Source organism: Manacus vitellinus, unplaced genomic scaffold (genome assembly GCF_001715985.3).
Source record: "Manacus vitellinus isolate BGI_N305 unplaced genomic scaffold, ASM171598v3 scaffold_29_pilon, whole genome shotgun sequence".
Lineage (NCBI taxonomy): Eukaryota > Metazoa > Chordata > Aves > Passeriformes > Pipridae > Manacus > Manacus vitellinus.
Genome location: NW_021940207.1, coordinates 6,916,155 through 6,935,803, shown reverse-complemented (window position 1 = coordinate 6,935,803; position 19,649 = coordinate 6,916,155). Strand labels below are relative to the sequence as shown.

At 37.6% G+C, this 19,649-nt stretch overlaps 1 long non-coding RNA gene across 1 annotated transcript in view; it reads left to right on the top strand.

Moving 5' to 3' along the window:
* Window positions 1-19,412, top strand: part of LOC108640103 — a 37,378-nt gene extending 17,966 nt beyond the window's left edge. The window contains exons 2-3 of the long non-coding RNA XR_001920930.1: window positions 11,502-11,563; window positions 19,046-19,412. This is a non-coding gene — a long non-coding RNA (uncharacterized LOC108640103). The remainder of the gene's footprint in view (window positions 1-11,501; window positions 11,564-19,045) is intronic.
* Window positions 19,413-19,649: the final 237 nt, after the last annotated feature.

Sequence of the window (19,649 nt, the reverse complement as noted above, 5' to 3'; positions counted from 1 at the left end):
TTCACTTGTTAAGGAATGCGCTAAGGCAGACTAAAGCATATGAATGGCCCTTTCACAGGTCACAGATTCTATTCAGTTCTTGGACATTGTTATTATCCGACAGAAATAGATGGGCCTAATTAATATTCTGGACATACCTGAGAGAACATTCTTAAGGAAATCATCCTCTGGTGGTTTAGGTTTGTTGTGTTTTGGGGGTTTTGTTTTTTGTTGCGTTTTCTCGGGTGCTATGTGCTTTTCGTTTTTGTTTTTAACAAACAGCAAATGCTACAAATAGTACAATTTTGGTATTTAAAGTTTAATAAAGAGTCTACTTCTGAATATATTTGTTCATGCAAAGACTTGGATTTTTTTTTTTTATTTTAGTAAACAATTTTGCCATGTAGATTAAAGCTGAACTGCACAGTCATTTTGCAAGCAATTATGTTCTTGGCACTTTTCTGAACATAATATAACAATTACCACAGCAAATGCATTTTATCAGAGCACTCCAAGCATGCAGCAGGTTAATATCAGTGTTCAGCAACTTCAGATAATATTTCTAAGATGCTAATGTTTAGCCAGTTTCAAATGAGCAAACAGCTTCTGATATGAACTGAGTTCTGGTCTTTTAAGATAATGTGGTTATATGGGCCCCAATCTTATATGTAGTGGAACTACTGTCCCCCTTACAGAATCCTGTTAAAGTTGATGGGAGTCTGTGCAAGCAAATCCAAATGCAAGGCCAGCAGCACAGCAAGAAAGACAGACTGATTAGAAAGTTAACACGTTGCATAGCTCAGGGTGAGCATCTCGGTGCTCGCTCTGCCTGATGTGGGGTGAGCCATCCCCTCATACAACTTGTCCATTTACCTTCTAACCTTTGCAAGCATCAGCTATTCACTGAGTGTCTCTTACTGATACTAACCACCGCCCTAAAATGATTTTGTTATTAATCTAATCTACACTGAATTTTAAAGATACATGGTTTGGTTTCAGTTATTTGACTCCTGCTGAACAATCCCAAAAACCATAACCTCATTTTTTCAGTCTTGTTTTGCCTCACTGCTGAATCTTGTGGGAGTTTTGCTGTTGATTTCACAGAGATCAGAAGTAGGCCCAAAAAATGTACAATATTCCAAAGTCATCCAAGCTGTATCATTGCATTTTGAATTCAGGACACTGCTTCAATACAGTAACTTGTTGTTCTCATCTTAAATGTCTGGATGGCATACAAATATAGATAAAAGTAGATGACTAATTATCACATCTATTCTCAAGGCATGCATGGAGGGAAGGCAATAAAGAGGAGGGGAAGTTTGTGGGTTACTCCCACACATAAATCCTCTATGTGTCAATGGGTGAATAGACACTACTTTAGTCTATTGTGCAAGGCTGTTTTATAACAACAATAAGCTGAAACAGAGAAGAAACTATATTAGAAAGGCAAATATCAAAATACATCACTAGTAAAATGCCTGCAGGTAATCAAGTAATTCAGTTCTGTAGTACACCCAGAAACAGGAGTCAAGTGTTTTGTACTCAAACCTTAGTATGGCATATGTGGAAAAAAAAAATCCCATTGAAATAAATAGACCTATTCATTTCAGAGACAGTGAAAAAGAGACGAACTTTCTTTGTCTTGCCACTTTAGGGCCCCTTGATAGCATTTTCCTTTTTTATTGTCTTTTAGATATAGATGCCCCTCTGCTTAAGTATCACCACAGCTACCAGTAACAAATACCTAAATATATAACAGATGCATAAGTGCATCTTGGGATAAATACATTATGGACAATTAACTGTCATCATACCCCTCAATTACATTTTCACCCGCTCCTGTAGTGTACACCTGTGGCTTGTTAGTAATGCAATAAGTGTTGTAAAGCAACTCTAAGGTTCAAAGGTAGCACTGCAAAAATCTGTTTTCCTCTCTTTTCTTAAATGTGCATTACATAAATGTGAAAACAGAGAAACAAACACAAGAAAAAAGAACACTACCTTTTCTTTTGCTGACTGACACTGTTGATCAAGTGAAAATTTTTCACTTTCCTCTTACATCATACAAGAAAGACCATCTGCATGAAATATTGGACCCGATTCTGAATTCACTAATGCAGAAATTAACCCAGAAGCAGCAAGCAGAACTCACTTTAGCACAGTTTGTAAAATTATTTTAAATGTCACATAACTCATCTATGAGGGGATAATATAATGACCACAAACATTATTTGAGAAAATTTTGTAATGCACATAATTTTTAATAAAAAGTCAAAGATCTCATTAAATTAAATTAATTAAATTAAAACTGATACACTTCTAGGCTACAATATAATTAAGTATGCAACTTTGCAAAATGGATATTTTTATAAGTTAAAGTAGCTATTGGACATCCTTACTATAATCGCACTTAAATCCATAATAGTTCCTGCAAGGATTATTTGTTATTAAATATGTGAGCGGCATAATTCAGTAAACTCTGTATATGACATTGATGGAGTGCCTGTAAAGAAAAATATTAAACAAAAATATACTGTACAAATGGTCTTATAATTGTAGCTAGAGGCAAATCCAGAACAGAAATACCTCTCTCAGTTAATATCCCAATGGCATTAACACATCTGTGTGGCTGCTCTGTTTGTTTATGTATTAATCTTATATGGTCAACATTAAGATTTTTTTATTCCTATCCTGCACTTTTCCAACCTTATTTACTACCTCCCTCTGTCAATACCTCTGGAGTACTGCACTACTTGTTCAGGGAGAGAACATAGGAAACCAGAGACTTTCCTGTGCTTCAGCAGGAACAATGGGGTGATCTTTGAAAAGGTGACGTTGACTGCTCCCCTGACCTCCGTGCACTGCTTGGCCAACATACAAGGAATCGCCCCAAAATCTCATGTGCTGGAGTCCAGATGACCCACTTCACCATCAGGCTGCCTGAAGCACCCTGGCAGGGACAGGCTGGAATACCTGTCCCCGTGCTACAGACTCCACCTCACACCCACTGCTGCACCCCTTCTGGATGACGCATCCAGCAAGTCCCAGCCATGGTCCCTGGAGCAAAACTACTCCCACAGAATTACTTATCAACCAGGAGAAGGAAATGTTATAATTCTTTTTGGTTCAAGGCTTTCAGTGTAGACAGGACATAACTGGTCATACTTCTGGTGCTGACCAAAGACAAACCAGGCTATTAGGACTTTCCAGCTACATTGTCACTGCTTTTTGTCTGACCTCAGTACTGATAGGGTAAATGAGCTGAGTAAAGCTAATCTTATCCCTTGTTGATTCAGGGGCAGTGAGATGTTCACATACTCACCAACAAATTTCAGCGGAGGTTCTTAATCGTATTTTTCCTTTTGGCAAAAAAAAGTCTTTTTCAAGTTTTCACGTAGCTTTTCCCAGATCATTTATATATGTAAAAGTCAATAACTTTATCTGTATAATGAACAGTGGTATCAGCTGACACTTCTATAGATTTTAGCAGCTCTCTTTAATTGTGTTGGTTTTTTCTTTGCCCGTCTTTTAAAGTTCTGTGAAGGTGAGTCGAAGGATACAACACCGTGGTATTCACAGATAACATTCAAGAGCTGCATTTTGTTCTATGTCCCAAGTGACTTACCTGAGAGACGCTGAGAGGCTGGAAGTTGGACTGCAGAATTAATGAAGAATATTACAGGTGTTTATTTATAGGTGAGAATCAAATATGCCTGGGTTGACCAACAGTGACTCAGGGATTGTCAAATAGCAACATTTCAATGTGTTCAAGCAGCCCCATGAAGAACTGGGTTAGCTGACTAAATGATAACAGTGACTGGCCAGTCAGCATAAGCTGTGACGAGTTATATCATCTTACTTTACTAAATCCATAGTCTCAAAAGAGTTTAATCACAGTTGGATGACATAAAGCCAAATACAAATTGCCTTGCTTAGCAAAGACTGTCAGCTAACTTGCTTTTTTGATACCACATATGAACTAAATATCATAAAGTGAACCATAGAAAGAACAAGAGAAGATACATAAACACAAATATTTGGAAAGTGTTAGGATTAACTATGGGGAAATACTTAGCAGAAATAGGAGAAGAAATAACTGTTAAATTGAGAAAATCCTTTCTGATACATGCTGTATGCAAATCCTCTGATATTTGGATGCTTTGCTGCATTTCTGAAAAACCTAGAGAGCACCAAGCAGCAGAAAAATGAGTTACAAAGAATAACACTGCATGATCCAGGAACTGGACTGGATGATCTAACTGGACACTCATTTCTAGCAATTTTTTTCCTTGGAAGTACTACTACTTTTGCTAAAAAGCTGGCACCACTAAAAACAATAACAAAACCCCTATGTCTTTCCTGTCTCTGGTATTTTTTTTAAAAATTATTTTATTAGGAATTTTATTGAAAACCATCTTTAGGATTTTAACTTATTTAATGATGATAGGAAGCACCCTAATGGCTATTGTAAAAGCATTTTTGTTGACTAGCCTGGGCAAAATTAGTATCAGTAGCATTTACATTGTTCTATAAATGGCCTGAGCAAAATCTCATAACAAATCCACAGTGTAGTCGGAACTCATCTGTTCTTTGCACTTCCTACTTTGCAGATGAGACAGTCTCAAAAGACAGGGTAGGCTGAAGACTGGTTGGACAACTCTATAAGTGAAGTCTCAAGACTCTTGTCATTCTAGCTGTCTAAATTACTTAAACAGGACTCAGAGGAATTTAAAGGGGAGAAACGACATGACAAACAATTATATTCTAACACACTATTTATAACAATGCCCTTTCAGATTATTGTTCCACTCAGACTGACACATTACTGTAATCCCAGGGATGAATCAAGGGACTTAGAGTTAGATCGTGCACAGCTTGTAGGCATAAAAAAAATACGAATAAAGAACTGACATTCAGGAAATATAGAGCGACTCAAGGATAAATTCTGCTGGGATGAGCTTAATTTATCAATGTCAATAACAACGGTGAACACATCGCAAGAATACATGCATATTAATTGAAAATAACTCAGATTAAATCACTGCAGTTTGACATTTTGAGATAGGCACTTTATCTTTTCAAGAAAGAGAGCACTATAAAATCTTTAATCTGAAAACACATCTTAATTGCATGTTATCACCTCCTAATTGCTTCTATATTATATTAAACATTTTGCTAATTACTAGCCTGATCATGGTGTAAATAGCTTGAGGCTAGAGCTCATAACCAGCTGAAGACAACTGGGCACAATGAGGGCCACAAAGAAGTTTATCACTTCGGTGTATTATCGCGGACTTCCATCATTATCAGTGTCTATCACTCTTTATCTCTGCTTCCCTTGTGAGATAAAGAACAGAGACAATAATGTAGATCAGAGGTTGGGTTGCATTTCAGTTAATCCATCTATTTCTAGCTCTAGATTTCTAACATTCCCTGGGGACAAAAGTTGTCTGCCTACTGCTGTCACTAATCTACTGCTCGAAGACTGAGGCCAGAATGCTATTTGCTCTACCACAAGACTGGGTAATGGAGGCGCTCCCGGACAGCTGGAAGTGCGTGCTGCATCCGAAACCAAAGGACATGCATGAAATACGTTGCTGTGAGCAATCTACCCACTTAGCTCCAGACCCCAAGTAATACACAGATGATACAAAGGGAGTATCTGAGGCAGCAGCTTGTGAATTAATAAGAAAATTATTTACGTACGGGCAATAAAAATGCTCCTACGAAACTGTCAGGTGACCCAGCAATGCAGGCAGTCACTCAGGCAGCAACTAATAATTTAGGTACAGCAATTGTTTAAACAATTACGGTTATCTGAAATGAGTCAACCAAAACATAATTGTTGCAGGTTTCTTGAAAGAAAAACAATTTTATCCAACATCACATTCAGGAATTAACTGACTTTTTGGGTTCCAAACTGCAAGGTAAAACACAGCTTTGTAAAAAATGACTTGCATTTCCCAAAGGAACAAACCTTAAGTAGGAATAAATCAGCACACAGGTAAACAAGCTTTTCTCACCGTCTCCTTGGTAGAATATAAGTTTAGTCAATGCTAAGAGGATGTGCCGATGTGTGGTCTATGCATTTTGCTCTCTGTGTTTAAAATTAGATTTTGACTACAGCTACTTTGTCAGGGCTTGCTGAGGCCCTGTTCATATCTGTTAATAAAAGCTTACTTTTTTTGTCTGTCTTTGCACTGTGGTAACAGCAAAGAATTTATACCTGGAGCTTCATTTGCTAGATGGAAAGACCTCACAACTTTTACTAAGTAGAAAGTTTCTAAGTCAGGCAGGAAGAAACAGACTGCAAATGAGGCAATATGAAATATGGATGAATTTAGGCCTGAGTCACGAGACGCACAAACAGAGCATTCTCAGCTTCAAACCTTTTGTATTGGAAGACCATGTTTAGTGAAATTGTACATAAGTAATTAATCAGAAAGTAATGCTCAAATCTGAAGAAACATTCTATCTTCCCCACAGAGAGAGATGCCTAATTGATGGGATAAGTGACACTTTCTCCAGTGAGATAAGAAGTACTGTCCCTGGTTAGCTGATTGCCTTCCAGATTCCCTCTCACACCTCCTGGACACAGCTGTGGGTTGGTTTTTTTTTCTACTCCAAGAAGTATATCACTCACTGTTTACCTAAACTCCTGATTTTCAGGAACAACATAAAATAAGCTGGAGAAGTGGACGGTGTCCCTGTCCATGGCAGAGGGTTTGGAACTAGATGATCTCTAAGATATTTTCTAACCCAGACTATTTTATGATTGTATGAAACAAGAAGTGCTAACACCATCCCTTTGCACTACCTGTGTACCACTGGACTTGCTGCCACAGGTGCTGCCAACCTCCCAGGGTCTGTCTCTCTCCTCCCCTGTGCCTGCTGCACCCCCTTGGCCATCCCATCTCTGTAACATTCTCCCATGGCAGCTTGATCGGTCACTTTGGTGACATGAGCTTCAGCATGACGTTGACAGGAATCCAGGGCCCTCAAAGACTTTGTGTCAAAGCTTAAGCAACTGGGTTTCTTGTTAAAAAAAAAAAAAAAAAGAGGAATGAAATAAAGCACAGCTATCCTGAAGCAAGCAATGATGCACAGCTGTTTTATTGCCTGGTACAGGTAAGATATTTTCAGGGAATATATTCTGCCTTTTAAAGAGCCCGGGGCAGCAGGCCCTGGATTTGTTTCAGCTGCCAGAATCCTCTTACTCTTTCAGTTTCCTATTATCTTTATTTCCTTCTTTCTTTGTTTCTAGGCTGTGTCTGTTTAAAGTGTCTCAGACTCTTTCTTCAGCTCCTAAGCAGTTTTTATAGGTGCCTGTGTTCTCCCCAAGAATTCCTTAAATTGTCACTTCCTCTTATGGCTATGGGAAAGCCATGCTGTATTCTTGTCTTCCTTTGTATCCGAAGTGAGGAGAGGGAGATATTTCCCAGAACAATAAATATTCTGCCATAACAGGTTGGTGCAAGGCTGGGCCCCCTGTGTGGTGGTAGGCAATTTCAAGAATACCTTGTACTTACACAAAAGGGTGCACACAACTTAAAGGAAAGGCTGTACCACAAAATACACAACTTCCAAGGGCTCATTTCTGCAGTTGTATTTTAAGCTCGTGCTACAGATGAGTTTTATGATATTTGCTTGTTTGTGTTTTCTCCTCTGTGTTAACGTATATTATCTCCACAGCCACTAATTCTTGATATAAATGATGCTAAGCAGTAAAGTATGGTCCATTAACTTGATTTTTAAAAGTATCTAAAATTTACGCAGTGATTTAAATAATAATATAAATTATATTAAGTACGTGCAGCAGCAGAGGGTACGGCCTCCTAAACAGAATGAATTTCTCCTTGGAGAGCACTGATTAGTTCATTTTTCCTAATGAATCTTTCGTTGTAGTCAGAAGTTCCTTTTTTTCCCCCTCACTGTCTCACTTATGAAGCATGCATATGTATATATGTATGTTCCATTTATATATTTGATAGCTAGATTAAGTAATATCCTACTTCACCTCCAGAAAGGGCACAGCACTTCTCAAGGAGGCAGCTGCATTTCTTAGGAGGGGGAAACTGAGGCCGAGGCACTCCACCCATGGATCCTCAACCTGCTCAATCTATGGGCCAGCCACTTCCAAGCATATAATTCATGGCTAAAAAACACTCTGCAGAAAAGTGGATGGATACTGCTGCTTCTCTCAGTGCAATTTATTGTTGAGGCCAATTAGAAAGTGTTACTCCTTAAGACTGATGCAGCCCTGTCAAAAAAGTGCAGCAGATGGTTTTGCACTGCCTTCTCCAGCATCTAGTGATGCCCTCCTGCTTCAGCTCTCCCCTCACTCTGCGTATTCACACCATTCTCCCCCAGGGCAGGGTGAAGGAGAGAGAAGTTCCCCCGTTCCCTCATAAGTGCTTTACGTGCTCCTAGAAGACAGGCTGCCATCTGGCCTAATGAGCTTTGGAACAAACTGCCTTTAAGACAACTTTCCTTTACCTGCAGTGACGCTCCTTTGGTGGTTGTTTACCAGCACCCCGGTCAATTAGGCTGTAGTTTAAGATGCATCACAGTTGTTGGTTTTTTTCCCTAGAAATATCAATGTAGGTAGTGTTTTCCAATAAGTGGACATTAATTCATGCTGAATTACAGTGGGATTCCCAAGAAACTATGTATGAATACTGAAAGAAATCATTATGATTAATGATATAATTTATATGTGCATGTTGATGAAAGAATCATAATCTAGAGTAAATTAGTAGAGATTTATGTACTAATAATTTTGTTGTGCTCTAAGGTCCAGATGAAAACCAACTAAGTGATGTTGTATTGACAGCCAGTTCATATTAGCATATCTTAAAGGGATAGTATAATAGTATCAAATAAACAATTTCTAATGCATATTAACTCCATTTAACTTTTTTCCCCCCTCCCATAATCTATATTTATGGCATTGATAGGAGTAAGGGTTCATCCCTTTCACCTTCACATACATGCCAAAGAGTCAATGTGAAGGAGATGACTGAAAATATTTAAACATAAAATAACTGACTTTTAAAAAAGAGTAAATTAACTGACCTGATCCATCCATGTACTTCTGAGTGCGTGAAGGCCATGTGGCTGCATGCAGGGAAGAGGAATTTCAGGACAGCTGGTGCAGCTCTCCCCAAATCCCACGGTGTCCCAGGTCAGTGCCCAGGACAGCCATGGCAGCACCCTACACACCCCCAGCCACCCACAGTGCTGCAGATGGCGGCACCTCGCCAGCCATCACAAATGCACAGCACAGTCTTTGATATCTTAAATGCAGCCTTTATTGCTTACTGCAGATAATGCAGCCCTGCCTCGGGAGAACTGAGGCCAAGAAGTGAATTTGTGCTTAGTTCTCCATACAGGAAAACACCAGCAGAAGCATCTTTCTTACTGGTAATACTTTTTCAAGTGCTTATTGCATAAGCTGGAGTGCAGCTGAAGCTGAAGGTAGTATGGGCCTCTTCAAAACTGTGTGGCAGAGGCCATGTACCAGTGTCACACAGTCACCTTGTGGGGTTTGAAAGGCCAGCTCATGGTAAACACATAAAGTACAGTGCGTTACTTAATATTCTAAAGAGATGGCTGTGAATTGTTTTACATTAATCACTAAAGCAAATGTTTATAAAATGTATCTCTGTATAATAACTAACTGATCTTACCTCTGAAATTCTTATGCAAAATAGAAAGTGGAATGTGAAATTATCTATTCCAATTTATTTTTAAAAACAAGGATAAATTGCTGACCTAGCAAAATCTGCAATATTTTTTTCCTAGGGTGCTTTTAGTACTTAATCATACTTTTCAAATATTTTTTTTTTAAAGAAGTGGTACAATCTCGTCAAAGTAGTCTTATCTTTCTGTAATAAGATACATTATCAATCTATATCAACTCAGATGGAACTCCTCCCCAAGGAATTTAGAGCCTTAACTGTTTGCAGTTTTCAAGAAGAAAACATCCCCTGAGCTATGTGTCCAAGACTGTAGTGATGTGATCCAACAGCAGGACTACTACTGTACATTAGTAATTTAAACAAGATCCAGAATTTTTCCTCCCGTATCCTCCCTTTTAAGTTACATATTTTAACTTTTTGCTGCTGGGGACATAGTTTTGTAGCTCAGAACTGAGTACTAGAGGCAACATTTAAATTTTATACGAGCTGTTTATATATCTGTTCATAACAAAGCCTGCTGGAGGAATTAACTCTCTTCTACAGGGAACCCAATGCGAATTTACAAAGGAGAAATTACTAATAACAACATTTCTAATGAAAACCAGTCTGTGTCTAGCCATTTTACCTAGCTATTACTTATGGAACCTGTAGCCACCACTAGACGTTATGCAGAATACCTAACTAATTTTCAAAATCCTCACTTAAACCTTAATTCAAGGGAAAGACCTCTTGATCTTACAAAAGGCATTATTGCCGGAGATTAAATTGCTTGATGCTATGTATTGTTCTAGCTGTAGTCAAGAGGGAATATTAATTGAGATGTTCCATGGATTACAGTGTGTATTCCACAGTGGTTCACATGTTTCCTGGTGGTCTTTCCAACAGGAATAGCATAAATGAGGGGAATAAGACGGATCATTTTGAACCTTAGTTGTTAAGCCATTGTTCTGTTGTGCACAAAAGGTAATGCTTGGTTGATTTGCTTTATTTCTGAGCTGTTCTGATTTTTTCCCTGTGCACCTAATCTCTGCCACTTCCTCTGTGAGTCATCAGCAGCTGGACCCAGTGAAACCACAGGAACTAGCTCCTGGTAAAGAGCTCTAATGGTGCTATTACTCAAGTTCAATTCTCTTTAAGCCTAGTAAAGAAGCATCATGAGTCATATGGTACAGACAAGAGTTCTTTTGCATTTGCTTCTTTAGGAAAATCAAAACCCATGCCTTGCTTTTTCAGAGTGATTACAATGGTTGTCTCTTATACCTATCTCACTCTGCCTGTCCTTTGCAGCAACGAAGTGTCATTTTCCTTTCAATTCTTCATTATTTTTTTCTTGTACTGTTGCAGTTGCATCGCCTATAATTTAAAGACAGTTCTTAAAAATGAAACAAAACGAAAATTCACCATCATTTAGCTCTCTCCTTTCTGGTCGTTTTCATTGCACAGAAGTGCAATGTGACTCACACCTCCGATTCAGCTGATTTGATTAGTTGTTGCTGCCATACACCTGCTGCTGTCACCACAGTAGTCTGTATTTGTGGCATACATTCCTGCTGTCTGACAGAACAGGTGGATATTGTATAGTAGATTGAAAAGAATGGTTTTAATCATAATTGTTCTGCATCCCTGCTTACACAAACTCAGCAAAAGTTGGGTCTATAAAATGAGTCTTGTGATTTGCCTTCAGTAAATAGGGTAGTCAAGTATCCTAATTTTAAACTAAAGCAAAATTTTTAATTTCAGAAGAGAATAAACTCCTCAGATGAACTTTACAGTAAAATGGCTGGAAATTTTTTATAACTTTTTTTAATTTCTGATTCTCAGGCATTTCTATACAAGACAATTTGAAGACTTCAGAGAGCGCTGGGGGATCTCTTTGACTCTTGGTAGGAGTTCCTTTCCTCTCCTGCAATTAAAACAAGTCATTCTTAACATTTAAAAATGGTCCTTATTAAAAGAATGTCTCAGTTATTATCCTCTCAGACTAGCGTTTTGCCTTCTGATGAAGTCTTGCATGCTGGTTGAAGGAGGTTTACTTGAATTGTAATGCAATGCTGCTCAGGGATGGATAGTCTGTGACAATCTGTAACACTGGGCAGCAGGAAAAGAAAGGGAGTTTATTTTTCAGAGTGTCGAATGGAGGGAACTATATGGCAGTTGAAAAAGATCTTCTTGCAAAGTGTAGGGGTACCTCTGACCATACAGGTCTTTGAATTATCCTTTAAACATGAAATGGGAAGAACCTAAAATCCCACACACTTTCTGAGTCAAAAGTACTTCAGTGAAAAACTGAGGGACAGTACAAGTACCATTTAAATGGTAGGAAGAAATGGAGACCCCAAATACGGAAAATATGAAACCTCTCAAGGAGAGGTAAAATGCAATTGTAGTCTCTCTAAATCAGAGAGTTTATTTATTAGCACAGTTGTATTTTAATGAATTAAGAGCTCTAATACAGACACTCCCAAGTTGCAACCCGCATATCACAAGAGACACACAAGAGCCTGCACCCTGATGTGAGCCCGTGTGGAGCTGCAGGCTGAGGCTGCTGTCACCACTGCTGCTGATGGCAGTACTTGGCAAGAAAAAGTTTGAAAATCATAGTCCTAAGGGATGAACAGTTTTCCCTCTCATTCAAGATAATTTTTAGGCAAGTAGTGCAGCTCATCTAAAGCACACACATTATTCCTCTGGTTTGAACAAAACCAAATGTTTTGATGTTTTCATACAATAAATGCCATCTAAATACCAATATACCAGCAGTGCCAAGATTTAAAATTGATTACTTCTGCCTATTTCTCCAGCTAGCTATTAAATTTGCAGCAGATTGTAAATCATGGTCCTGTACAGGAAAAATTCAACAAATATTTGAAGAAAATGTTGTGCACATTTTTAATGTGCACTTCAAATATGCAGATCTGAGGTGCTGTGTTACAGAAGAATTTTTCTTAAAGCAGGAAAAAAGCATAATGAGACAAAATTTTAGGCAGACCATGATTCTACATTTTGGAAGTTTCCACAAAGTTTTATGGCATCTATTTCAAATTAATATTTCATTAAACTAATTTCAAGTGCTATCTTTAGAATGATTAATTTGATACATTACTTCAGGTTCTACCTTTTGTCTATACAGTCCACATTAATGTTTTGGAATCATGCTACCAATGATTTTTCAATGCTCAGAGGATAGGATGGAACCGAAGAGCTTTCAGTTTTCATCCAGTTCTAACAGATGTATTTGATTTATAGTAGAAGCTGGTTTCATATTCTTAAAAATGTTGTAAACAATTTGCAGCTGCTTGATTTTTTGATGCCATCATAAATATTCATGATCTTTTTCCAAGATCTACAAATATAAGGTGACCTTAGACAAAAAAAAAAAAATCAGACTTGGGTAGTACAGAGTGTTAAGTCATTGCTTTTTCACCTTTCTAAGAACTACAGAGACAGCTGCAAAGTGTGAGCCCAACATCACATACAGGGTTTCTGGAAAATGTAGTGCCATGGATTTTAAACAGAAACAATGAAAAGCCACTGCACTATGTCAGCAGAGAGCCTGATGACAGAGTTTGGCATAAACACAGTGGCCTGGCAAGAAGTCACTGCATCTGTAATCAATAGCTCTGAATGTGACCTTTAATAACGTTAGTAAACATTTTTCAGCATGTCATAGCACAGTTTTCTGACCATAATGGAAAGGAAAGGGAATGACTGCTGGAAAATGGATGAAAGTATTAAAAAAAAAAAAAAAAAAGAAAAGCAAAACTGGTAAATGGCAAATCTAACTATTCTGTTTGCAAACCTATTAAATGTTCAGCAATTAAAACTGACACTAAAGCATACAAAAAATATTACATTGTGTCATATCTCATTACACAATAGGATATTGTATTATCATAACTTTATGTAACTAACAGGTACATTTTGCTCACCCTTCAGCAAAGCTCTCTATTTCTTTACCCCCTTGAGATTTTCTCCTTTACTATTTTCACAAACTATCTAAAACAGGTACGTTTGTGTTTCAGGTGAAATTTTTATGGTTTTTAAGACTAATTGTAGAGAGTATATGGAGACAGTAATTGCATCAGTACCTCAAGCCAGTCAGATAAGATGGGGATGGGAAGGTAGGGGTCCTGACTAAAATGAGAAGATGTAAGAAAAGACTTGAGAAGGTGAAATAATTCCACTCAGGAAGATGCAGGACTTTGAGGGTGTTGATCTTCAGTGGCATAAATTGCTTAAAGTGATGCTGAATTACACCATCTTGCCTTAAACATTTGGGTCATCTGATATGTAATTTAAGCATGGCCTATGTGACTGAGATTTCTAATGATATATCTCAGCAAGTAATGACTAAAATGACACATTAGTGACAAAACCCAGGATTTGTCCCAAAATTCATAGAACACATTTTATACTAACGCACTGCATCCACAACACATCTTTTTCCTGGGGTATTCACAAGGTTTAAATAAATTACAGGTAATATTTTCATAAGTACACATATGATTTAGAAATTCATGCCCCATTTTTTAAATTGAAGGAAAGTGTTTAAAGTGATTTCAAAGGGATTGAGGTGATGAAACACTATAAAAAGAGTCCTACCAAGCTTCTCTTATGTTCAGTATCTGACCATAAATGCTTAGATGTCCCTTTGAAGGTCAGGGAGATCTAATGTATTAAGCATCCAAGTTGCTTTCAGAACAGTGAATTAGACCCCTAAATAACAAAAGTGATTTTGAAAATGAGATCTAACAAAATCCTGTAGATATGCTGGGTTTAGTAGGGGTATCTGAAAGACTCACCTGGAAGTCTTAAAAGCTTTAGAAGCCCTTGACAAAATCCTATAGCCTTTGTGTATCAACATCAGAATGTAAATTGAGTACAGTCCTGTAAACAGAAAGAATAATATAAGTTGATCTGTTTTTCCATGTTTATTCCCAAAATACCACGCAGCCTGAAAGAAAAGTTAAGAAAAATCCAAGTAATTTCAGAATAATTCCCTCATACTCAGCAATATGAATGTCATATGGCTCAAAACCAAGCAGCACAGTGAAAATTGCACCACAACAATGCCATCACTACTGCCTCTGCTTTCAGGTTTCAGAAAACTTGTATTAAGACTAAAGAGAAAACTTTCAGTCCAAATAAAGAGATTAAGAATAATCTACTGAGAACTGAAACAAGCTTATGTTTTGATATATTTCTATATTTCTTTTCTGATGTGAAGTCTTTTAAGAGAAGACAGCAACATATGAGTTATACATCAAACTGATTATTCATTTTTATAGGACTCAATACTCCAATATGAAAAGTCTAAATTTCTTTTTTCTCTCTGTGGCTTTAATACAATTTGTCTTATGCCTATAAAGCCTGGAGAACTGGTGCAATAAATTAAGGAAACATATTTGACAAATAAGTAGACATTTTCCAAGTAAATTTTTAGCTGTGTATATGAAAATTTTTCATGACAGTGAACAGTATTTAGACAACAGAATGATCTAAAGAAAATGTTCATTGTTGGAAGAAAATTAAGGGAGCACCTCTGCTTGATTTTCCATGACAATATCAGTCAGGTAAGTCTTATCCATCTGAGAGTGCTCTGGATGGTTGGATGTATTATTTGTTAGTGTTTCCTACACCAAACGTGGGAAGCATGAAACACTTGGGTAGAAATGTGGTTAATATGGAACCATGCCTGGGTACCTTTATGATTTTTCCCCTTATGCACCTAAACCATACTTTTATGCAAGCTACTTTTGGAGCTGGATAAAGTACACAGAGAGATATTTTATTTTAAAATTAAAAAGAAATCAAGCCCTATTCTCAGTAAGTCATATCCTTTTTACATTTCACAGACATGACATGTCATTAGGAAATGGTGCTACTCTTGGTTACATTGGCATGTCATGTTACAGTACATTAGAAAACATGATGTGCTGATATAACCATGCATGACCATTATCCGAATGACACGTTACATTCTGGCAGTTCAGAAAGAGGCACATTTAGGTCTCAGTACACATATTTTGCATATATCATAATCTATACATGCAAAGTGCAAAAGATTGGAAAAAAAACACAAAGGAAATAGTGCAATCATGAAGTTAAATCATGCTTTATTCAGTGTTCATCCAAATTCACATCTCAGTCTGCCCTTATATTGAGCACAGTCCCTAACTGATCATTTATGCAAAACAAACCTCAAACAAATATAAATAATTATCTTTGAATATTAGAAGAAAACAGAATTACTTTTTATTACCTCCATAGTTGTTACAGTTGATCTTTATATTTTATTCGTTCTCGACTTTTGGTGTGCGTTAACATCTGAGACTCATCACGCTGTCCGGCATTTCAACAGAAATGATGTCACTGGTGCCAAATACTTTGACAAACACGGCTACTGCATAAATCCAAAGAACTGAAAGACCAAACAAATTACGTTTACAATTAGAAACAAAATGAGTAGTTCGTACCATAAGTTTAAGTATGTTAAACACAGACTTTCTTTCCAGAAGGAAGACATTGACTGAAAACTGTAAAAGCAGGCAATTCTTTTTTTCCCCTCTCTTTGACAGTCTGGAGGAGCTTTTGATCTTCCAGTGTCCGTTACAACCTTGGGGAGGTTAAGTTAACCCTTTGAACAAACACTCCTACCAGCATCCAATTCACTCAAAGTACCTTAATCACCAGCTAACTTGAATTCAAACTGCTCTAGAGAACATGAACTGACATAACTTAGCTCTGATGAAAAGGAGATTAAAAGGCCTGAATTTGATGTTGGCATGCACTGAGGGGCCCAAACTCCTGATTTCAACTTTGGAGACACCAGGCAGTGTGATTTCATTGCACAGAAGTGTTGGTGCACAGTTGGCCAAGGTGCAATTTGTGTGCCAGTCGTGCAGAGACCCACAACAGTGACTTCCTCTTGCAGTGCTGACTGGAGGCAGTGTAGGACAGGACAGCATCAGAGGACAGCCCTGTGCAACTCTGTCATTTCCCACCCTGGTGAGGGAGCAGAGGCAGCAACTGCAGAAAGTACTTCAAGTACCATCCCTTTTCTTCCTGTGCACCCATCCAAAATTGAGCAGGCTTTTCAAGAATTGTTTTGTTAAAGATATAATTCAAAAGGGAGTTATTCAATTCAGTATTGACCACTCCCACCAGGAATTCATAAAAGCAGCATGGCTTTACCAGTCTGACAGGGTAGAGATCCAGGAGACTTCAAGGACACAGGTTTATCAAGCAGAATAGCACTATAAGCTCTGGATTTCTCTGCTGCCAGCATGTACCTACCATTACAGGAGTTGTGATCAGTGATTTCTCCAAAAAGAGTGTAAACAAAAGAGGATGATAAAAGGATGTAGAGAAGCACCAGTTTCTGCTATCAGGCCTAAACCTGGCACTGCAGCAGTTCCAAGGGGTGATAATTGCACGGGGAATTTCTGTGACATAGACACTAATTCACATTATATTCAGCTTAACCATGTAACCACCAAACAGCTGTAAGTAAGATGGGATGTGCATACCAAGATAAGTTTACTACCTAAAAAAGACAGACAATGATCTTAGCTGAGACTTGCCAATCGCTGTTTAGAAAGTAAGACATTCAACAGAAAGATGTATTTCAGCTAACATACAAAAGAAAAGATGAGATTCTAGTTTATAAATAAAATGGCAAATAACCAAAGAAATCACAATGTAGCAAAGGTGTCAGATAAGGATTTGAGTCCTTTAATCACACTGCTAATAAAGTTTAAATAAAATTAAGTCACCCATCATTTATTATACTAAAAGTACAAGTTCAAATATTAAGCTAAAGTATTCCTAACTCAGCTTTCAGTTGGGTCCAAAAGCATTCATCTGCACTTGATATTGGTGAATACTTTCACACCAGCAACTATTACTTTCAGCCCTCAGGTATAATGTCTTGCACCCAGAAGCAGCAGGAACACATTGGAATTTTTTCCCACACACAGGAATATTAGCCTTGATACAACTACAATATCTCTTTATGCTTAACCGTGCCAGTATTTCCCTTTTGCTTTCCACCACATGCCTTTGTGTAAAATCCCTGTGATAAAATTAAAAGGACAAGGAGCTTTATAAAATGAATAATCCTACTGAACATGCAATCAATTAACTAAAACATGGAGATGGATATTTTCTGAAAGCTCCTTACAGGCTCTAGACAAACACAGTGAGATAACAATGGAAAATTGTTTGGCTTACTAATTGTAACCAAATGTATGCCATTCTATCAAAACATTCTCAGGAGGATGTCAAAGACATTTTAAAGTAAACATCTTGTGTCATCCTTTTACTGAAGTGAAACAAGGGTCTCCAATAAAAATCCTACATATCAAGGACCCTCAAAAAGGTTTATATACGTATTACTGATCTTTGAAAATGCAGCTTGAGAGGTACATTAATAATTTCACCCAGCTGGGCAATAAACATTCTTGCCAAAATAATTATGTAAAATTACACAGACCCTTTTTAAAGAGAATAAGTTTCAAGAGGACAAAGTATAGACAGAGTGACTTCACTTTTTTTTTTTACAGTTGTGTTTTCTGGAAAGCAATTTAGTGTGTAAAATCTCTGTCCTTGTAAAATACTGCAAAGAGAAGCCAAAATTCAAACCTGTTTGTAATGCAGAATTTTAAAATACTAGAAAAGTTTACCAGTGAGAAATAAACAAGCCTCAACCAAACAAAAAAGCTTTTCACAGCTGAAGAAATAGATAAAATAGCAATGAACAGCTAAAGGCAAAGACTTTCATCAAGGCATACTTAAACCTTTAAATACAATACATGTCCAATGGGAACTACCAAATAAAGCATTCGATCATTCTTAATTTGTGGATTACTGTGTTGGACTCCTCTGCTGAAAAGTAAAAACCAGTTAAAATCTCACATTTTTCAAAAGAACCCATACGTTGTAGTAATGTGTCCAATCTTGGAACTTACACTAGCAAAACATTCAAGAATATTCCTATCTAAACTTCACAGGAAAGCATGGTGCTTAAGCAAGTAAGCAAAAATTAAGAAAATGAAGGATAAACAGAAGTATTTTGATAGATAATAAATAAACTTGCTCTAGAAAAACTGTCTTTTATGGGTAATTCACAAAAAATTTCAAAGATTTTGGGAAAAATTACGAAAGATTGCTAGGTACCAACTTATTTCCCATAGCTCTCTATCAGTTCTGACATCTGAGAACCAAGGTTGCGGGGAATGTTCCTAAAACTATTGGGAAAACTAAGCTATAAGAGGCTGAGACTGCAACTGGCTGAATTACCAGCCTCAGGAAGGCAGGAATGCCATGACATTTGTTCTCCTTTTCATTTTCTTTCCTCCTTCTAGGCAGTGAACAGACTAAACTGAGAAGTACAGAAGTGTGAAAAAAATTGGGAACTTTCTTCTCGTCCTTTTATCCTTCAGAAATCTGACTATCTGCAAAAACAGAAGAAAAATCAAAGCACAACATAAAAGTTTTAGCATAAGAACAACTGGATAAGAGCAAAGGTCTCTCAGGCAGAGTCCTACTTCCAGCAGCAGCCAGTGGCAGAGGCGGGAGGAAGAGGAGAGGAACCAGGCTTGTACATAAAGATTCCTGTGCTTGGCTGTACTTCTCCAATCACTGGCTGCCAGCATGCTTGGGCTTCCTTCAGTGGAGACTGCTCTAAGCCAGGATGTTTCACAGCTCCCTCATGGCCCTCTCAAAGGATAGTATGAGACAAAATAGAAATGACTATCAATGAGAGTAAAGACAAAGAAAATTCAGAGAGAAAAAAACTCTGAGGCAATTTAGTTTTGAAGGTGAGACAAGGAAAGGGGTTTTAATTTTGTGCCTAGGCATAAGAATACAAGACACACACGTGCCCCTCTATACAGATGCTACAATTTATAATATTGTCTGTCCAGTCCCAGGTTTTGTCCACCCACTGGCTTTTGCCCTGGACCACCC